At 40.5% G+C, this 18,801-nt stretch overlaps 1 pseudogene; it reads right to left on the bottom strand.

Moving 5' to 3' along the window:
- Nucleotides 1–6,488: 6,488 nt before the first annotated feature.
- LOC103692379 (small ubiquitin-related modifier 3 pseudogene) lies at nt 6,489–6,821 on the bottom strand (annotated as a pseudogene).
- Nucleotides 6,822–18,801: the final 11,980 nt, after the last annotated feature.

Here is an 18,801-nt window from a genome sequence, read left to right as displayed (position 1 = left end):
GAATTTGACAAAATTCAACACCCTTTCATGATAAAAGTCCTGGAAAGAATTGGAATTCAAGGCCCATACCTAAACATAGTAAAAGCCATATACAGCAAACCAGTTGCTAACATTAAACTAAATGGAGAGAAACTTGAGCAATCCCACTAAAATCAGGGACTAGATAAGGCTGCCCACTCTCTCCCTACTTATTCAATATAGTTCTTGAAGTTCTAGGAAGAGCAATCAGACAACAAAAGGAGGTCAAGGGGATACAGATCGGAAAAGAAGAAGTCAAAATATCACTATTTGCAGATGATATGATAGTATATTTAAGTGATCCCAAAAGTTCCATCAGAGAACTATTAAAGCTGAAAAACAACTTCAGCCAAGTGCCTGGGTATAAAATTAACTCAAATGAATCAGTAGCCTTCCTCTACACAAAAGAGAAACAAGCCGAGAAAGAAATTAGGGAAACGACACCCTTCATAATATACCCAAATAATATAAAGTACCTCGGTGTGACTTTAACCAAGCAAGTAAAAGATCTGTACAATAAGAACTTCAAGACTCTGAAGAAAGAAATTGAAGAAGACCTCAGAAGATGGAAAGATCTCCCATGCTCATGGATTGGCAGGATTAATATAGTAAAAATGGCCATTTTACCAAAAGCGATCTACAGATTCAATGCAATCCCCATCAAAATACCAATCCAATTCTTCAAAGAGTTAGACAGAACAATTTGCAAATTCATCTGGAATATCAAAAAACCCAGGATAGCTAAAACTATCCTCAACAATAAAAGGACTTCAGGGGGAATCACTATCCCTGAACTCAAGCAGTATTACAGAGCAATAGTGATAAAAACTGCATGGTATTGTACAGAGACAGACAGATAGACCAATGGAACAGAATTGAAGACCCAGAAATGAGCCCACACACATATGGGCACTTGATTTTTGACAAAGGAGCCAAAACCATCAAATGGAAAAAAAATAGCATTTTCAGCAAATGGTGCTGGTTCAACTGGAGGTCAACATGTAGAAGAATGCAGATCGATCCATGCTTATCACCCTGTACAAAGCTTAAGTCCAAGTGGATCAAGGACCTCCACATCAAACCAGATACACTCAAACTAATAGAAGAAAAAGTGATGAAGAATCTCGAACACATGGGCACTGGAGAAAATTTCCTGAACAAAACAACAGTGGCTTATGCTCTAAGATCAAGAATCGACAAATGGGATCTGATAAAACTTCAAAGCTTCTGTAAGGCAAAGGACACTGTTGTTAGGACAAAATGGCAACCAACAGATTGGAAAAAGATCTTTACCAATTCTACAACTGAAAAAGGGCTTATATCCAAAATATACAAAGAACTCAAGAAGTTAGACCGCAGGGAGACAAATAACCCTATTAAAAATGGGGTTCAGAAGTAAACAAGGAATTCACAGCTGAGGAATGCTGAATGGCTGAGAAAAACCTAAAGAAATGTTCAACATCTTTAGTCATAAGGGAAATGCAAATCAAAATAACCCTGAGATTTCACCTCACACCAGTGAGAATGGCTAAGATCAAAAACTCAGGTGACAGCAGATGCTGGCGAGGATGTGGAGAAAGAGGAACACTCCTCCATTGTTGGTGGGGTTGCAGACTGGTACAACCATTCTGGAAATCAGTCTGGAGGTTCCTCAGAAAAGTGGACATTGAACTGCCTGAGGATCCAGCTATACCTCTCTTGGGCATGTACCCAAAAGATACCCCAACATATAACGAAGACACATGCTCCACTATGTTCATAGCAGCCTTATTTATAATAGCCAGAAGCTGGAAAGAACCCAGATACCCTTCAACAGAGGAATGGATACAGAAAATGTGGTACATCTACACAATGGATTATTACTCAGCTATCAAAAACAATGACTTTATGAAATTCGTAGGCAAATGGTTGGAACTGGAAAATATCATCCTGAGTGAGGTAACCCAATCAGAGAAAAACACACATGGTATGCACTCATTGATAAGTGGCTATTAGCCCAAATGCTTGAATTACCCTAGATGCCTAGAACAAATGAAACTCAAGACGGATGATCAAAATGTGAATGCTTCATTCCTTCTTTATATGGGGAACAAGAATACCCTTGGCAGGGAATAGAGAGGCAAAGATTAAAACAGGGACAGAAGGAACACCCATTCAGAGCCTGCCCCACATGTGGCCCATACATATACAGCCACCCAATTAGACAAGATGGATGAAGCAAAGAAGTGCAGGCCGACAGTAGCCGGATGTAGATCTCTCCTGAGAGACACAGCCAGAATACAGCAAATACAGAGGCGAATGCCAGGGGCAAACCACTGAACTGAGAATAGGACCCCCGTTGAAGGAATCAGAGAAAGAACTGGAAGAGCTTGAAGGGGCTCGAGACCCCATATGAACAACAATGCCAAGCAACCAGAGCTTCCAGGGACTAAGCCACTACCTAAAGACTATACATGGAGTGACCCTGTACTCTGACCTCATAGGTAGCAATGAATATCCTAGTAAGAGCACCAGTGGAAGGGAAGCCCTGGGTCCTGCTAAGACTGAACCCCCAGTGAACTAGTTTGTTGGGGGGAGGGCAGCAATGGGGGGAGGATGGGGAGGGGAACACCCATAAAGACAGGGAGGGGGAGGGATTAGGGGGATGTGTGCCCAGAAACCGGGAAAGGGAATAACAATTGTAATGTAAATAAGAAATAGCGAATTTAATAAAGATGGAGAAAAGATAAAATAAAAAAAAGAATATAGGAAGTGTTAAGTGAAGTGTATATAAGAAATACTCAAGTTAATAAAAAAAGAAAATAAAAAGAAAAAAAGAAAAAAAGAATATAATACATATTGTACATTACTTGTGAGAAAGTAAACCTATCCCATCAGCAGAACAGGAGGCTAAGTACTGTTTTGAAAACACTGAGTAGTTTAAAAAAAACTATCTGGCCTTATTTTTGTGGCTTGAAGAAGTCTAAGTTTCTGTAGTGACAAGTATGTGCTAGCTTGAGCATTCTGAAGCTAAGTTATGCTCCGTTACTTCTGCGTTATAACTGATGCGAGTTTATAAGACTATTATTAAGTCCCGAGTGTCTTTTGTTCTCTCACAGTAGTTGCAAAGTGTTCTTAGGAATCATGAAGAGCAAGAGGGGAACATAATGGAATAAAACCAAATAAGGATGGCACCCAAATTTTGCACGCATGAACATCTTCGATTAGAGGAGGCATTATTAATTATAATGTCCAGTTTTTTTATTAATTGATTGACTAACATAGTGCTGAGTATTGAATATAGGCCCTTTCACATGCTCAGCACTGTTCGATCATTGAGATACCCACTAGGCCCTTTCTGTTTCCTAAAGCCTCCTTGCCCTACAAAGGATAGGTAGCTCCAAGCCAATATTATTCTTCATTTGCTATCAGTTAATATAACATTTGTACATATATTTGGGCACCACACATATATCTAATGATTACATAAGTCCATGGTTATTTCTGCATTCTAACAATAGCATTATTTCAAGTAGTTGGATGGTTCCTAGGCCAGGCTGAGCTAACGAGACTAAATGCTTTTTCACTTTTAGTAAAAGAAAAGATACGTAGGTGCCCCAGTGTTGATGGCTTATTTTGTTTGTCCAGAGGGTTGTGATAATTATTATACTTAGGAGTTGATGAGTATGAGTAGGGTTATTGTATCCCTTCTCTGACCAACTATTCAGCGTTCTATGAGCACTTTAACAAGAATGTGATATCATTAAATGTAATAGTTATGCACATTTGCAAGAGGTTTGTTTTGGTTTGGGCATCAAACTTGTAATCTATAGAATAAAACGTTCTTCTCAGAAGACACACATCATCTCAAAAGTCTAGTGTTTAACTGCCTTCATCTTTAATAACAACAAAAAAATGCAGATAGAATCTGGAACTGTAAAAAGGTGTCTGTAGATATTTTACAGTCTTGCTTTTTTCCCTTCCGTTCTCTTTCTATAATCTTCATCCTCTTTTCTCATTATCAGCAACCCTCAAGAATATATTAACCTCAGTCCCACTCAGTCCAACAGACCAATATATTATGAGACCCATAGGGCTGTGGGCACATTGACAGCACAGTCCTTGCCTGTAAGTCATGCCTGGCTGCTCCCACAATCTTTCTGAAGCCTGAGTTATTTGTATTAAGAAAGGCCAGCACCCAGGCCCCTGTGAGTCAATTCTTTGTAACAGTTGCCAATATTTTTATACCTAAGAGCATAGCTCCATTCTTTATTATCACTCAGGAATCAATACTCCCATTGCCTCACAAAATGCTACACAAGCATTATTGGCATTTCACTTGGCAGTGAAGAGGATCAACATCAATCTCCAATGCACATGCTGCTAACCTGCTCCCTGTACCCCACCATCACATGCCCTAGGATGCTGCCCCCTGAGCAGTCATCTGTGCTGTCCAGGCTGCTTAACCTGAATGGGTAGCCAGTGTTACTCTGTCCTGCTCTGTGATAAGGAAACGGAGGCCACACATTTATCCTCTCACAGCGGCTGCCCCTCTATGCTCTCCCTTGTTCAATCTGTTTCTGAAGATTTTTCTAACATTCCCACTGCCCCCTTGTTTTTTTAAAATTGCCCTTTCAGAGCTTGTCATTAATCACCTAATGGCAGTTTCTAGACTCACTACTGGAAATTATTTTGAATTTTAATGCAATTTCTGGGGATTGAGAATGGCTCTTAAAAAAACAAATCTTGTTTTGTTTTTTCAGAACACCAAACTATATTGTTTAGAGCATTAAAGGAAAATAGATAATGTACAAACCAGTGAATAAACACAACAGAGCCAACAGACATCCCACCCAGGCCCACGCAGCGAACAGGAGTAGAAATATTTTCCTCAGGACCTTAAGCGAAGTGAGAGATAGTGACTATAAAAGGCAGAGATGGCCATCAAGCAGCAGTAGATCCTTACAGAAAGATGACAGGCAGAACTATGGACATTTAACTGACCACACAATGCAGAACCGAAGTCACCCCCTGATGCGTCCTTTTAATACACACTTGGAAAGCTGCTCAGCACAATCCATGAGAATGAAGTCACCTTTTCCGGGCTTGCTTTTGCAACCACACTTGAAAGCATCTCTTACACAACATCGCTGAAAACTTGATATTTAACCAAAAACCTTCTCATAAAGAAACCATAATTATGTATCGAAAGCAAGTACTAGAAGAAGAGACCACGTTCAACTTCCAAATGAGACATGACAATTACTTTCTTCTACATTAAAATAAGGGAAGAGAGTGGGTTTCATTGTACCACCCTTACCGATATATCCATTAACAGATACTAGCAGGAAGTGGGCATGTGCAAGAGTGCCGGGGGCCACAGTAGAAGACTCCTCACAGTTTTTAAGAAGCATTAGTCTTGAAGGAACACCCATTCAGAGCCTGCCCCACATGTGGCCCATACATATACAGCCACCCAATTAGACAAGATGGATGAAGCAAAGAAGTGCAGACCGACAGGAGCCGGATGTAGATCGCTCCTGAGAGACACAGCCAGAATACAGCAAATATGGAGGCGAATGCCAGCAGCAAACCACTGAACTGAGAATAGGTCCCCTATTGAAGGAATCAGAGAAAGAACTGGAAGAGCTTGAAGGGACTCGAGACCCCAAAAGTACAACAATGCCAAGCAACCAGAGCTTCCAGGGACTAAGCCACTACCTAAAGACTATACATGGACTGACCCTGGACTCTGACCCCATAGGTAGCAATGAATATCCTAGTAAGAGCACCAGTGGAAGGGGAAGCCCTGGGTCCTGCTAAGACTGAACCCCCAGTGAACTAGTCTATGGGGGGAGGGCGGCAATGGGGGGAGGGTTGGGAGGGGAACACCCATAAGGAAGGGGAGGGGGGAGGGGGATGTTTGCCCGGAAACCGGGAAAGGGAATAACACTCAAAATGTATATAAGAAATACTCAAGTTAATAAAAAAAAAAAAAAAGAAGCATTAGTCTTTTTTCTTTAACTTTACCATATACTTGACAGGGCTCAAATGTACAGTATTTCAGATTTTAATACTCTATGACTATAACAAACAGGTGGAATTCTGCCTCTCTGCCCCTCCCCACATCCAATAGGATGGGTAATGTAACCACAAGCTCTGTCTACCTGATCAGAGCCAGTCACACTGGAGGAAACCACAGTTCCAGGGATTAGACTTAGACTACAGGGTAAGATCCCACATCCAGACCTAAGTTTGGGGGAGAAATTTTAGGGAGGGGAGGAAATGAAAACAAAAACAAACCCCAAAACTTCATGCCTCAGTTCCCCCAAGCCAAACCCTCCTAACAGCCAAGTTATGTATTTAATGTTCTCACCCTTGCAGTGCACTCTCGATGTAGTTCACTCCAAGTCTATCAGAAAAGAAGAAGTGTTTGGTGACTCTGGCTTCTGTTGGCTCTTGTGTGATTGGTGTGACTGCATGGTCACCATTCAATAGCAAGTGTTATGACAATGGTTGAGTGTGGGGTTGCTCCCACAGGAAGCCGTTCTTCCTGTCTGCTGCTAGAATATGTCAATAGTGTCCTTATCCTTTATCTCCAGCTGGGTTGATGTGTCTGCTTTATTGATTGATTGTTCATCAAACCAAAATCAAATCTGCCTCATTGACAAGCCCTGACTTTCACAGTAGGCCTTCATTATCTTGCTCAATGGGGTCTGCCCCTTGATCTTAAACTGTACCACTGAACCACCCTGCCCCTCCACTTTCAGGGTGATGTGTTCTTTCTCTGTCTTCACACTCTCCTTGGGCTTCTCTTCCTACATGGTTGTGCCCACAAAAACAGGGGGAACTGGTGGCAATGGAGAGGACAAGTCACGCTCTCTGCCCACCATTCTCCCACAGTAACTCAAAGAAACAAATTTAAACACACACACACACACACACACACACACACACACACACACACACCCTGCACAAAAGGCCAGGCAGGACCTGCAGTTTCTTCTGGTAACACTTAACACAAACACTAAATACCACAATAGTTTCAAAAAGCAGTTTCAAAAGTTTTATCACATGGACATTTCTGTTTCAGCATCTAAGTTTTGATTGATGTACTAATCGAATCATTGATAGGAGAATGTGTGTTATGTCAATTTCATGTCTGGTACTGTCAACATATAGCTGATATTGTATCCAAATGAATATCCAGAAAACATGAGGAGCTTTGCAATTTAATATTAAACTGTGTGATACCCCAATTGAAAGTTGGCAATGACACGGATGTGGTAGTGTACCTGTGATCCAGCATTTAGGAGGCTAGCCAGAAGAGCAATGAGCTGATAGCCAGTCTGGGGCATATAGAAAGTTTGAAATTATACTGAGTCACATGTTAATTTACCTTCTCAAAATAAGACCAAACAAACAAACAAAGCCCCAAATCATCAATGGCCATTGTGGGTCATCTCTTTCTACTCACTGTGAAGACGGTATTAGTTACTTTTCCATTGCTGTGTTACTCTGACAAAAGCAACATGAGAATGGAAGGGTTTATTTTGGCTACAGGTTGAGATTAAGCCCATCACTGCAGAGATGGCATGTACGATAGCAGGAACATGAGCTAGCTGGCCATGTTGCATCTAAAGAAGACAGAGAGAGAAGCCAATTCATGCTTAATTAGCTTTCTCCTTTTTATTCAGACCAGGATGCAAGCCTGGGTAAAGAAGTTGCCCACTATTTGGATGGGGCTTCCTTCTTCAATTAAACTAATAAATATAATCACTCACTGGCACACTAATAGTTAGATTTATCTAAATCATCCTACACAGATATACCTGTCAGTGTGTATGTTGAATGATTATAGATTATGTGCAATTGATAATCATTATAAACCATCATAATTACACACACACACACCACACACACACACACACACACACACACACACACACACACACAGAGAGAGAGAGAGAGAGAGAGAGAGAGAGAGAGAGAGAGAGAGAGGAGATGTGGAGAGTTGGAATCATCATGGATTGTTAGGTGGAAAGGTAAGATGACGCAGCTCTTTTACTCTCTGTTGAAGAGTTTTAGAGTTTAAAAAAAAAGAATTCAAGACAAGGTTTTAGATGAATACTTGTAACTAAAATTATCATTCACTGTACTTAGAAAGTAGAAACTCCCTAACAAAAGGTGAAGGTGTGAACAAAATATGAAATACACATGCAGTGGCATTGGTGATGATGGTAGTGACAATATTATACACCAATTACTTAGTTAGATTTATAACATTATTACTTTCCTGAACTGTGTAGTTGTTTACATTAAATTTTTATTCCAAATCACAGAATGATAATGCTTGTATCTTAAGAAGACATAGTACAGACATTAGACTTTCCTGTTTCATAAAGTTATTTGAAATTATCAGTTTGTATTTGTGCTCAAATCAACATATGAGCCTAGATTATAAGGTTATCAGCAACCACAGAATTATGGGTTTTCAGTGGCAGCAAATGGCCCTGCTTAGTTTTTTTTTTCCAGGAGAGAAGCAACTAGGTTTGTTTATGTCATTTGCCAACATTTTTCTGAGAAAGTTTACTTCCCCGAGATTCTATTTTTGCCAGGTAATAATGAAAACACCTTTGCAAAACAAAAACAAACAAACAAAAAAACCAAAAAAGCAAAACAAAACAAAAGAAAAAAAAACCACCCTGCTCACATAGTGCATATGCTTGATATCAAAAGACAATCCTTTCTTTTTTTTTTTTTTTTTTTTTTTTCCGGAGCTGGGGACTGAACCCAGGGCCTTGTCCTTGCTAGGCAAGCGCTTTGCCACTGAGCTAAATCCCCAACCCCGACAATCCTTTCTTAAATATTATGTGTTGTAATCATTTTGTTCTCATAGACTTCAAGTTCTGTAGACATTACTGGGGAAAATTCGATTATAACATGGATATATTCTGAAGTAAGAGAGTGCCTGATGTAGGACTTCTGCTTCTATTATGTCTTACACAAGTGATGCGATTGTAGGCAAGTTAACTAAAGTCACTTTTGCCCTCTTTATGTGGCTGTATAATTGTGTTACCTGTTTTATGCAGTTGTAGGTGTCAATTGAAGTGCTGACACCATAGTCCATTAAGATAAACAAAGATGCCTGTCAAAAGATGATGTGGTCTGTGAGAGTGCTGTCTGATGCCTGGATAGGGTGAACCAGTCTTTTTTCCTTTTGAGTCTTCTCCCACCAGTCCTACATTATGGTGACAATGTTTGCTTTCAGTTATATTTCTTAATAGATAATAGGCAGTATTTACTATCCTGCCCCAGCACAGCACAACACAGCACAGTATGGTATACCCAGTGCAGCACAGCACATCTGCCATAGCAACCTGTAATTTCCTAGGCATAGTAAAGAACTCGGCTGTTGACTTTCAAGAAAACATCTTTAAGTTTCCCAGACTTTTATTCATATTCAGTTGTTTGGTGTATCTATTAAACCAAAGTAGACCACAATGAAAACCCTTAAAGCAGTTAAATATGTGACCACCTAGCAAAATAAGGCAATCACTGAATCATGAGCCACTGTGACCAAGCGTGTTCATGTGTAAGCAATGAGTGCTCTATTTCAGCAACCCCTTGACATTTGGATTTGATTCTAGTTGAAGCAAGGAAGTCTCAGAGTTCCCTGAAGACGATAGTCTTATTAGCAGCTATGCTGTACTACAATCCTCCACACAAAATAAAGCTTGCTCCCATAGCAGATGCTCCTTGGAAACATAATTGTGTGAGCACGGCATGTAGCCTCCAAGGTCCAGAAGAAAGATGTGACTTTGATGTGCCGACAGCACAGTGACTGCTTCCATTCAACACTTAACATGCAACTCTGCCCTTGCCTCTGCTACTTACTTCAGATTCATGCTCTGGCTTTGATCTGATCACTGAACTCTAAACTAGCCCTCCTTGTTCAGAGCTCTTAATACGTTTCCCATAGAGCTAAGCTTGGTCCTCTCACTGCACTTAGAGATATAGAATGCTCTACAGTTTATTAAGACAAGTAATGATTTTTGAGTTTGAGTAACTAAAACTGAAAGCATAAATTTTTCTGGGCTGGCACATTGGTTATGTGTTACATTAAATTAATTACACAAGATTGTTCTAAATTGAGAACACCTTTATCCTCAGAGATTTTTTTTCCTACTCCTTTGGCAACAAGCCTGGGTATCTGCAAGTCCTTTCCCACTGTGAAATAGACATACAAGAGCAGGATCCTATGATGTGCCATGGGGCTAGACTCCTGGTATTCTGTATCTCCTGTTCTGGGGACTGCAAGGATGAAGTCCTAAGGATAGGCTATGGCCATGATCCCTCTGAGATGAACAGGGAAGATTCTTTCTGCCTAATTATTTCAGTAGCTGTGGGTGGCCTATGCTTTTGTTCGTCTGGAGCAATAGCTGTCTCTCTCTGCCTCTATTATATATGTAGTCCTCTTATATGTCTATCTGCACATTGGAACTTCCCTTTCTAATAAGATCAACTGCCATATTATAGAATATTATGTTTCATGGTAGCAGTCTCATGCTAACCCAATACTACTTTAAAAACAGTAGTCTTTACACATGCTGCCAGTTAGGACTTAGCATACCATTTCAGCAGAAGATATTTGATTTAACACCAGTTGATATTCTTTTTGTGGATAATAATCCTGCTGGCTGCAAACATAATACTATCCTTAAATTTTAACATAAGTTTCTTTATTCTAAGCATATAAGGAGAGAACTACTGGATTGCCTATTGATTCATTGAGACCTCCACAATCTTTATGCCACAAGTTTAAGTATTATTTAAGTCCTGCAATCCTTTTAGAATACATGAATGGAGTGTGTATGACATGCTCCTCCTAGATATATATGGTAGCTGTTTCCCTTCCAAAGTAGCGAGAATCCACTCCTTCAATAATCTATCCTTGTATATAAAAGTTTGATGTCCAAACAATAGTTTTCTACTTGAAAGTGGGGCTGATGGGCTTTTTCTGGATTTCATAGACTTTTTCCCTTTTCTAAGATTTCTCACAAAATAAGGATGGCTGTGAGATGATTTTGCTTCTCTGTTTCCTACATCCTTGGGTATAGTACTGTGAGTCAAATGGCTAAAACTCACATAAAATTAACTTATAGGTGTGACGTTTTGTATTTCCTAGTGAATAGTGTGTACCTCAAACAGAAATCAAAAAGCAATATCAGGACTGTAAATATAGTATTCTGCCTGTGAAACTTCAGTGTAAATGCCTGCATTTCTCTCTCATTTTTTATTTCATTCAGAATTTATTAACATTAATTCTTTAACTAGTTAGTTATATATTTATATTTCAAATGTTATTCCCTTCCCTGGTTCCCCCTTCCCCCATACCCCCTCCCTCCTTATATTGCACGGAGCCATATTGGATTTGGGCCTAGCCACTTTTTGAACTGCAGGGTTCAAAGTGGCTAGGTGACTCTGGGCTGTTTGGCCACAGAGACTCACCCCGAAGATGACTGCCATAAGCCTTAAGATTGTTGAATGAAAGCCTCTCCCATGAATTTACAGCACAGGAAGATAACATTCAAGGGATGCCTCAGCTCCAGCAGATACCAGTTATCTCCTCAGTCAACACCCAGTGTCTCCACCACCTGACCTCATCGCCTGACTTCTTTGCCTCCAGCTATCACTGCCTATACCGTCCTCTCCCCTCCTTCATGTTTCACAAAGGTCACTCCCCCTACCTGAAAGCCTTAAAAGCTGTAACGTTCATCCCAATAAACGAGACCTTGACAACAGAACTTTTGCTTGGTCTCCTTCTTCTCTTCACCCCCATTTTGGCCCACAGGTAGAAAGCGTCTTCGGGACCCTGAATAACTGGGTCCCCGCTGGCGGGGACAAGTGGCGCCCGAACAGGAACTCCGAAGCAAGGCTGACTACAGGACGATGGAGATAAGAGAGCTGCAGCGGGAATCAAGGACTCTTCAGGCCGCATCGCTCGTGCATCGCTGGAGAGGGAGGTAAGGACTGGTCGAATAATTGTCGTCTAATTGCCATAGGGAAAGTATGGATTTAGGAGGCTTGTTTCATAGGAGAGATCAAGCGCTCACTCAGGGAGAGAGGATTAAGAGTTAAGAAAAAGGATTTAATCAAGTTCTTTTGTTTTATTGATGAAAAGTGTCCCTGGTTAATTTTAAGTGAATTTTTTTTTTTTGGTCTTTGTGTGAGAAACTTGTCCTTGGTTTATTATTGAAGGAGCAGAAATTAATTCCTATAGTTGGAATAAGGTTAGAAAGTGTTTAAATGTCTTATTGTAAGAAAAAGGATCCTAGGCGGTTCTGATTTAGGAGGTAGTGTCTGTGTCTTTGTGTCTTTGTGTTTTGTGCCGGCTAAACTCTGGGTCTGTAGTTGCTCTCGAGTTCTGGAGTTCTGGAGTTCTGGTTTTGCAGCTGCTCCCATCTCAGGCTGAGAGGGAGGGATCGTGTCTCAGGAGAGATGCAAATGTGAGTGGTAGATGTGCCAGGGACTCACCAATTGTGCCCTGGGAGACGTCCCAGGAGGTAAGAAGGGACCCCAGGGACGCCTGGGAGATTACCGTCTGGGTGCCGACGAGGATTCGGTGATTCTCATGGATTGGAGAAAAGACCCGCCTTTCCGGCTGTCTGTATTTCCAGAGTGGTCTTTGTCTGTGTGTCTTAGGTCTTTGTTTTGTGTTACTTGTGACTTTGACAATGGGAAGATTCTGGCTGGGAAGGAAGAGTGATGTGGAATCTGCTCCTGTTCATCTGTCTTTGCTGAGCTCATGGAAGCTCCCATCTGAATCAGCTCAGTTTTGTGGCAATCTTGTGGGGGCCGCTTGTTTTTTGTTTTGTGCGCACTTTTGTTTTTTTGTCTGTTAATCTTTTGATTGTCTTTCTATGTGACTAAATGCTTTTGCCCTCTTCAGCAGACCTCTATTTTCTGGACTCTCTTCTTGTTTTCTCCCATTCCACTTGGGATGCTTGTTAGTGGCTGTTACAGGAAATCTATAAAGCTCACTTGAGTGTGCTTGAGGAACAAGAATTTCAGGTTTGCCCTGGGTTCCTTTGGGATAGGTGTGGGGATAGGCTTGATTTCTATTGCAAATGATATAACATTGCATATGTTAGTACTCCTAACACTTCTTGGGATTGTGCCTCTGGGATCACAACCTGTATAAATTTAGAAGTTCAAAAGGCAGTCATGACCTTTGTGTGTAGGTTCAGATAGTGTCCAGATTGGAATCCTGATGCTAAAGACTTAGTAAGACACAAAAGAGAGTTGAGAATTACTTAGGGCTGTCTTAAGGCGGAGTCCAGCTAGGTGCTGCAAGGGCATCTGCTGTTGCCCTGCAACACAAGGCTTATGGAGATAAAGCTTCAGTTGTGTTAATACAGAATTGTAGGCTAGAGTCTTGAAAGTATTAAAAAAAAAAAAGAAAAGAAAAGAAACCTGGTAAAACATATCTTATTCCAAACAGCAATTAAATTGGTTATTACAAAATACTGATATTTGGCCTATCACATATACAAATTTTTCAGGCAAAGTTGGTAATTTTACTCTTTGCATGCTTTTGTATTTCCTATAAATTTATGCATGCAACCCATAGGAAATGAGCTTACTGTATTTATAGGTGGTTCATCTAATGAAAAGGCTACATGTATGATTGGATCACTTGTTTATTCTTTTCAGTTTCCCCTGCTTCAGCACAGATTATTAAATTATGTGCTGTAGCCACTGTTTTTAAAATAAAAAAAAATCACGTTTTTTATTCATATACTGATAGCCAATGTATGGCTTATGGTTTACAGTTGATTAAAAAGTTTCCCTTTTTAGATACTACTAGCCCTCAAATTTTACAATTACTTAATGCTTTACTAGAGACAAGTTTTCTACTTAAAATCAGTGAGTGATGATTTCAGGGTAAATGTCTGACAACTCACTGTCCTTTCAGTGCTCTGGCTCAGACAACTAAACAAAACCATAGACCCAGCTCTTTAAAAATGATAATGGAGTTGATAACACTCCCTCACAAATAGAGGAAGACTCCATTTGCTTACTTTCAACTCCCATCCTCACCTTGCCAGCTCAGGGATTTCTAGTACAACTGAATCTGGATGCTTATGTTTAGGTAAATAAAGCTGAGGAGGGGCTGAAGTGATGGCTTAGTGGTTAAGAGCACTAAGTACTGTTCCTTAATAGACCATTTAAGAACTCAAACTGGATTGCCTGGACCCTTTAGCAAGGGAGGACAATAATACCAGGCAGATTATAGGCCTTACATAGGAACAATTAGTCAAAAAATCTCATTCTTTATATATACAAAACAATAATGCTGGAGATAATAATTTGGTATAAAAGTCAATTTATAAATACAAGTGCTCAGTGTCCTCAATTTAATCCTCGAAGGACTTATCTTAATAAATAATATCTTAACTATATCTTAATAAATAAAAAGGGGGGAGTTACATCCCTGTATGCTATACAATTATCTAATAATACTCCTTTTATTTTCAATTTTAAAATTTGGATGCCAAGGAACACTCTGAGTTTATGGCACCCTACAACTAGGCATACTTCTGCCTAGGTGAAATAGAAAGATCCACATATTGGCATGATCCTGTTCAGATATTTTATATGGGGAAGAGGGAATCTTTGTGTTTTTCTACAGGATGCTACAGGAGTATGCCAGCTGCCAGAGGTGGTTGCTGAGACTTGCTGATCCTGGGAGCATGAAGATTCAGCTCTCCTGGTTTGGGTCCCTGGAGTCATTCCTGTGTCCTTAGAGGAAGATGGAGGATTCCCCTCATCTTTTGTCATCACAGAGATTTTCAAGTTGCTGCAGCCATTGTGTCTGCAGTGTCTGGAGTTACCCTCCCCCAATCTATTAGGCAAGCACAGTGGGTGAACTTTCTGGAGTAGTTGCTAACAATTGGGAATTCTAAATTTTATTACAGGAGAGGCTTTACTAGGCCCTTGGTGGTATGGTCATAGCAGCTGAGGAGAACCAGATGAGGTGCCCACTACTTATCGGGAGAGGCTCAATTTCCACAATCTCTTATATTAATGCCATCTGGCCCCTGCTTTTTCGCCTCTGGGCTCAAGTGAGAGGAATGAGAAGATGACCTGATATAGCTTCTTCAGTGACAGGCAACTTCCTCTGACCCTTGACCAATCTAAGACAGGAACCTTGGGGGCGACAAGGTGATCCTATGACGGATAAGGCTGGGGTTTGAGAGGTCGATCCTAAGACAGAGGTGGCTACACCCCGTTTAAACGTGCGGGCCGGTCAAATGCTCCTCTTCCCAGTTTCTCCCCCAATAACACACGTATAGCCCAGAACGGTGTGTTACAGCATAAGTTCATTCCTAGTCATTGGGGTGCAGTCCTAACTGCAAGAGTGGCTCACCATGGCCGAGCTGGGCACTCTGTGAGGCATGTCTGATCCCTCTCAGACCACTACTTCCACCTAATGGTCTTTTATAAAAGAAAAATGGGGGAGATGCACGGAGCCATATTGGATTTGGGCCTAGCCGCTTTTTGAACTGCAGGGTTCAAAGTGGCTAGGTGACTCTGGGCTGTTTGGCCACAGAGACTCACCCCGAAGATGACTGCCATAAGCCTTAAGATTGTTGAATGAAAGCCTCTCTCATGAATTTACAGCACAGGAAGATAACATTCAAGGGATGCCTCAGCTCCAGCAGATACCAGTTATCTCCTCAGTCAACACCCAATGTCTCCACCACCTGACCTCATCGCCTGACTTCTTTGCCTCCAGCTATCACTGCCTACACTGCCCTCTCCCCCTCCTTTATGTTTCACAAAGGTCACTCCCCCTACCTGAAAGCCTTAAAAGCTGTAACGTTCATCCCAATAAACGAGACCTTGACAACAGAACTTTTGCTTGGTCTCCTTCTCTTCACCCCCATTTTGGCCCACAGGTAGAAATCCTCTTCGGGACCCTGAATAACTGGGTCCCTGCTGGAGGGGACATTATATGAGGATGTTCCCCCTCCCACCCACCCACTCCCACTTCAATACCCTGGCATTCCCCTACACTGAGAAAAAGAGCCTTCACAGGACATGCACTCTGTAAAGGCCTCCTCCTGTAGCTAGTTATGACCCTCACTGGAGGGATGAGGACACAAACCAACCTGCAAAAAATTTGATCCAATATTTGCCCTGTCTAAAAGAAATGAAGGGATGGGACAAAGATGGAGCAGAGAGTGACAGTGGCCAACGATATTTATTGTATTTATTTGTACTTTATTATTTGTGTATTCTTTGTACTTTTGTCAAGTTCTAAAACTAATGAATTATTTGATCAGGAATTGAGATCCTTACTTTTAGGGAATTTTGATATTTGTTATCAAGAACTGGAAGAGCTTGAAGGGGCTCGAGACCCCATATGTACAACAATACCAAGCAACCAGAGCTTCCAGGGACTAAGCCACTACCTAAAGACTATACATGGACTAACCTTGGACTCTGACCTCATAGGTCAATGAATATCCTAGTAAGAGCACCAGTGGAAGGGGAAGCCATGGGTCCTGCTAAGACTGAACCCCCAGTGAACTAGACTGTTGGGGGGAGGGCGGCAATGGGGGGAGGGTTGGGAGGGGAACACCCATAAGTAAGGGGAGGGGGGAAGGGGATGCTGTCACCTGAGTTTTTGATCTTAGCCATTCTCACTGGTGTGTGGTGAAATCTCAGGATTGTTTTGATTTGCATTTCCCTTATGACTAAAGATGTTGAACATTTCTTTAGCTGTTTCTCAGCCATTTGTCATTCCTCAGCTGTGAATTCTTTGTTTAGCTTTGAGCCCCATTTTTTAATAAGGTTATTCATCTCCCTGCGGTCTAACTTCTTGAGTTCTTTGTATATTTTGGATATAAGGATATAAGGCCTATATCTGTTGTAGGATTGGTAAAGATCTTTTCCCAATCTGTTGGTTGCCGTTTTGTCCAATGTTTGGCTGTGGTGTGTCTGTTTCAGTCAGTTGCTTGATAGAGTCTCTCAGAGGCGAATTATGCTAGGCTCCTGTGTAGAAGCATAACAGAGTATCATTAATAATGTCAGGGATTGGTGCTTGCTTATGGATGGTCTTCAAGTTGGGCAGGTTATCGTTGGACCTAAATTACAGCACAGTTTACTCTAAATTTATAGAACTACATAGAGTCTGGAAACAAAAGGCAGTTTGATCTCTATATATGCCTTACTAGAGAAAAAAATCTCCATAACACATTACAGACAAATATGTTTGAATAGGCACCAAAAATACAAACAAAACAATACTCTACATTACAATAGGAATACCAACTTTCTTACACATGCTGGCATACACATAACATCAATTCTCTCATCAGAAAGACTAAATCTGGGAGTATAAAAATCTTTATTTCAAGCTCTCTATTTCAGTAGATGACAAACAATAGGAAACTTGTCTTTTAAAACAAACAAAGCACAAACCAGAGCAGTACATGAGCACAGAGTCATAATTTCAAAAGATACTTACAGGCATACTATACACAGGAGAGCAAGAGAGACAACCTCAATTTTCAGTTATTAGGAAAGAATTTGTTTATGAGATGAATAGATGAACATAGGAATTCAGCATATCTAATAGACTAAACTGATAAATTGCCCAATTCTAATAGAGAAGAAAGGAAAGGACATGGTGTCATCCAATCAACCACAAAGTCAATCAACAAAATTTCAATAATTATCATATACCTCTCACCTGTATGCTTGAATGAAAATGGTCTAAGATGAATGTCAAAAAGTCATGAGCTTGTTGATTGCACAAATATATTTATATTCTACAAGGACCACAACTCACTGCCAAAATTAAATACATCAATCTATAGCCCCAGTGTAGGGGATTGTTGGGGACGGGAGGCAGTACAGGGGATTGGATGAGGAAGGGAACACCCTTATCTAGGGGGAGGAGGAAGGGTTAGGAGGCTGATGGACAGGAAACCAGGAAAGGGAATAACATTTGAAATGTAAATAAGAAATACCCAATTTAATAAAAATGGAAGAAAAAATGTAGAAGGTAAAAACAACACAAATATCAAATATTATTATTAGAGTAGAAAACTTTGCTTTCATTATACTTTATATATTTATTTTATTTGTTTATTTATATGTATGTGTGTGTGTGTGTGTGTGTGTGTGTGTATTTTCATGTGTACCATGATGTGTCATGAAAGTTGGAAGACAACTTGCAAAAAAGAAAAAACAAACAAACAAACAAACAAAAAAACCTTGAGTGACTAATGCAAAGACATCACCAAGATCAAAGCACAGATGAGGACACTTTGTTTTCAACGATGAGTACAAATTTACCTTTTTGATTGGATTTGGTATTGTTCATGACACACTATATCATTTGGGGAAAAGTTATATTTTGACTCTAAAATACTTGCAATAGGCTTTTTTGGTTTGAATGCTCAGTGCTTGGCAGAAACCACTTTGAGAGATTCTGGAAAGCTCTGGTGGGTTCTAGCTGGAGGAAGTAGGTCACTGGGAGAAGATTCGTAGGTCACTCTTATATTATGCTTGGCTGCTACCTATTGCTCTCTGCACTGATTTCACCATAATATGAACATCTATGCTCTTCCACATCCTACCTACCATAATGGATGAAATGTCTGAAACTGTGAACCCAAATATACTTTTCTTCTTTTAAGTTAAAAATACATCAAATAAGTAGAGACCCAAAAGAAGCTGGCATATGTATTCTGACTACTAATAAAATAAAATTCAAACCAAACTTTA

This window comes from Rattus norvegicus, chromosome 5, assembly GCF_021556685.1.
Source record: "Rattus norvegicus strain SHRSP/BbbUtx chromosome 5, alternate assembly SHRSP_T2T, whole genome shotgun sequence".
Lineage (NCBI taxonomy): Eukaryota > Metazoa > Chordata > Mammalia > Rodentia > Muridae > Rattus > Rattus norvegicus.
The sequence above is the reverse complement of the archived record's forward strand: the minus strand, read 5'-3'. Positions and strand labels throughout refer to the sequence as shown.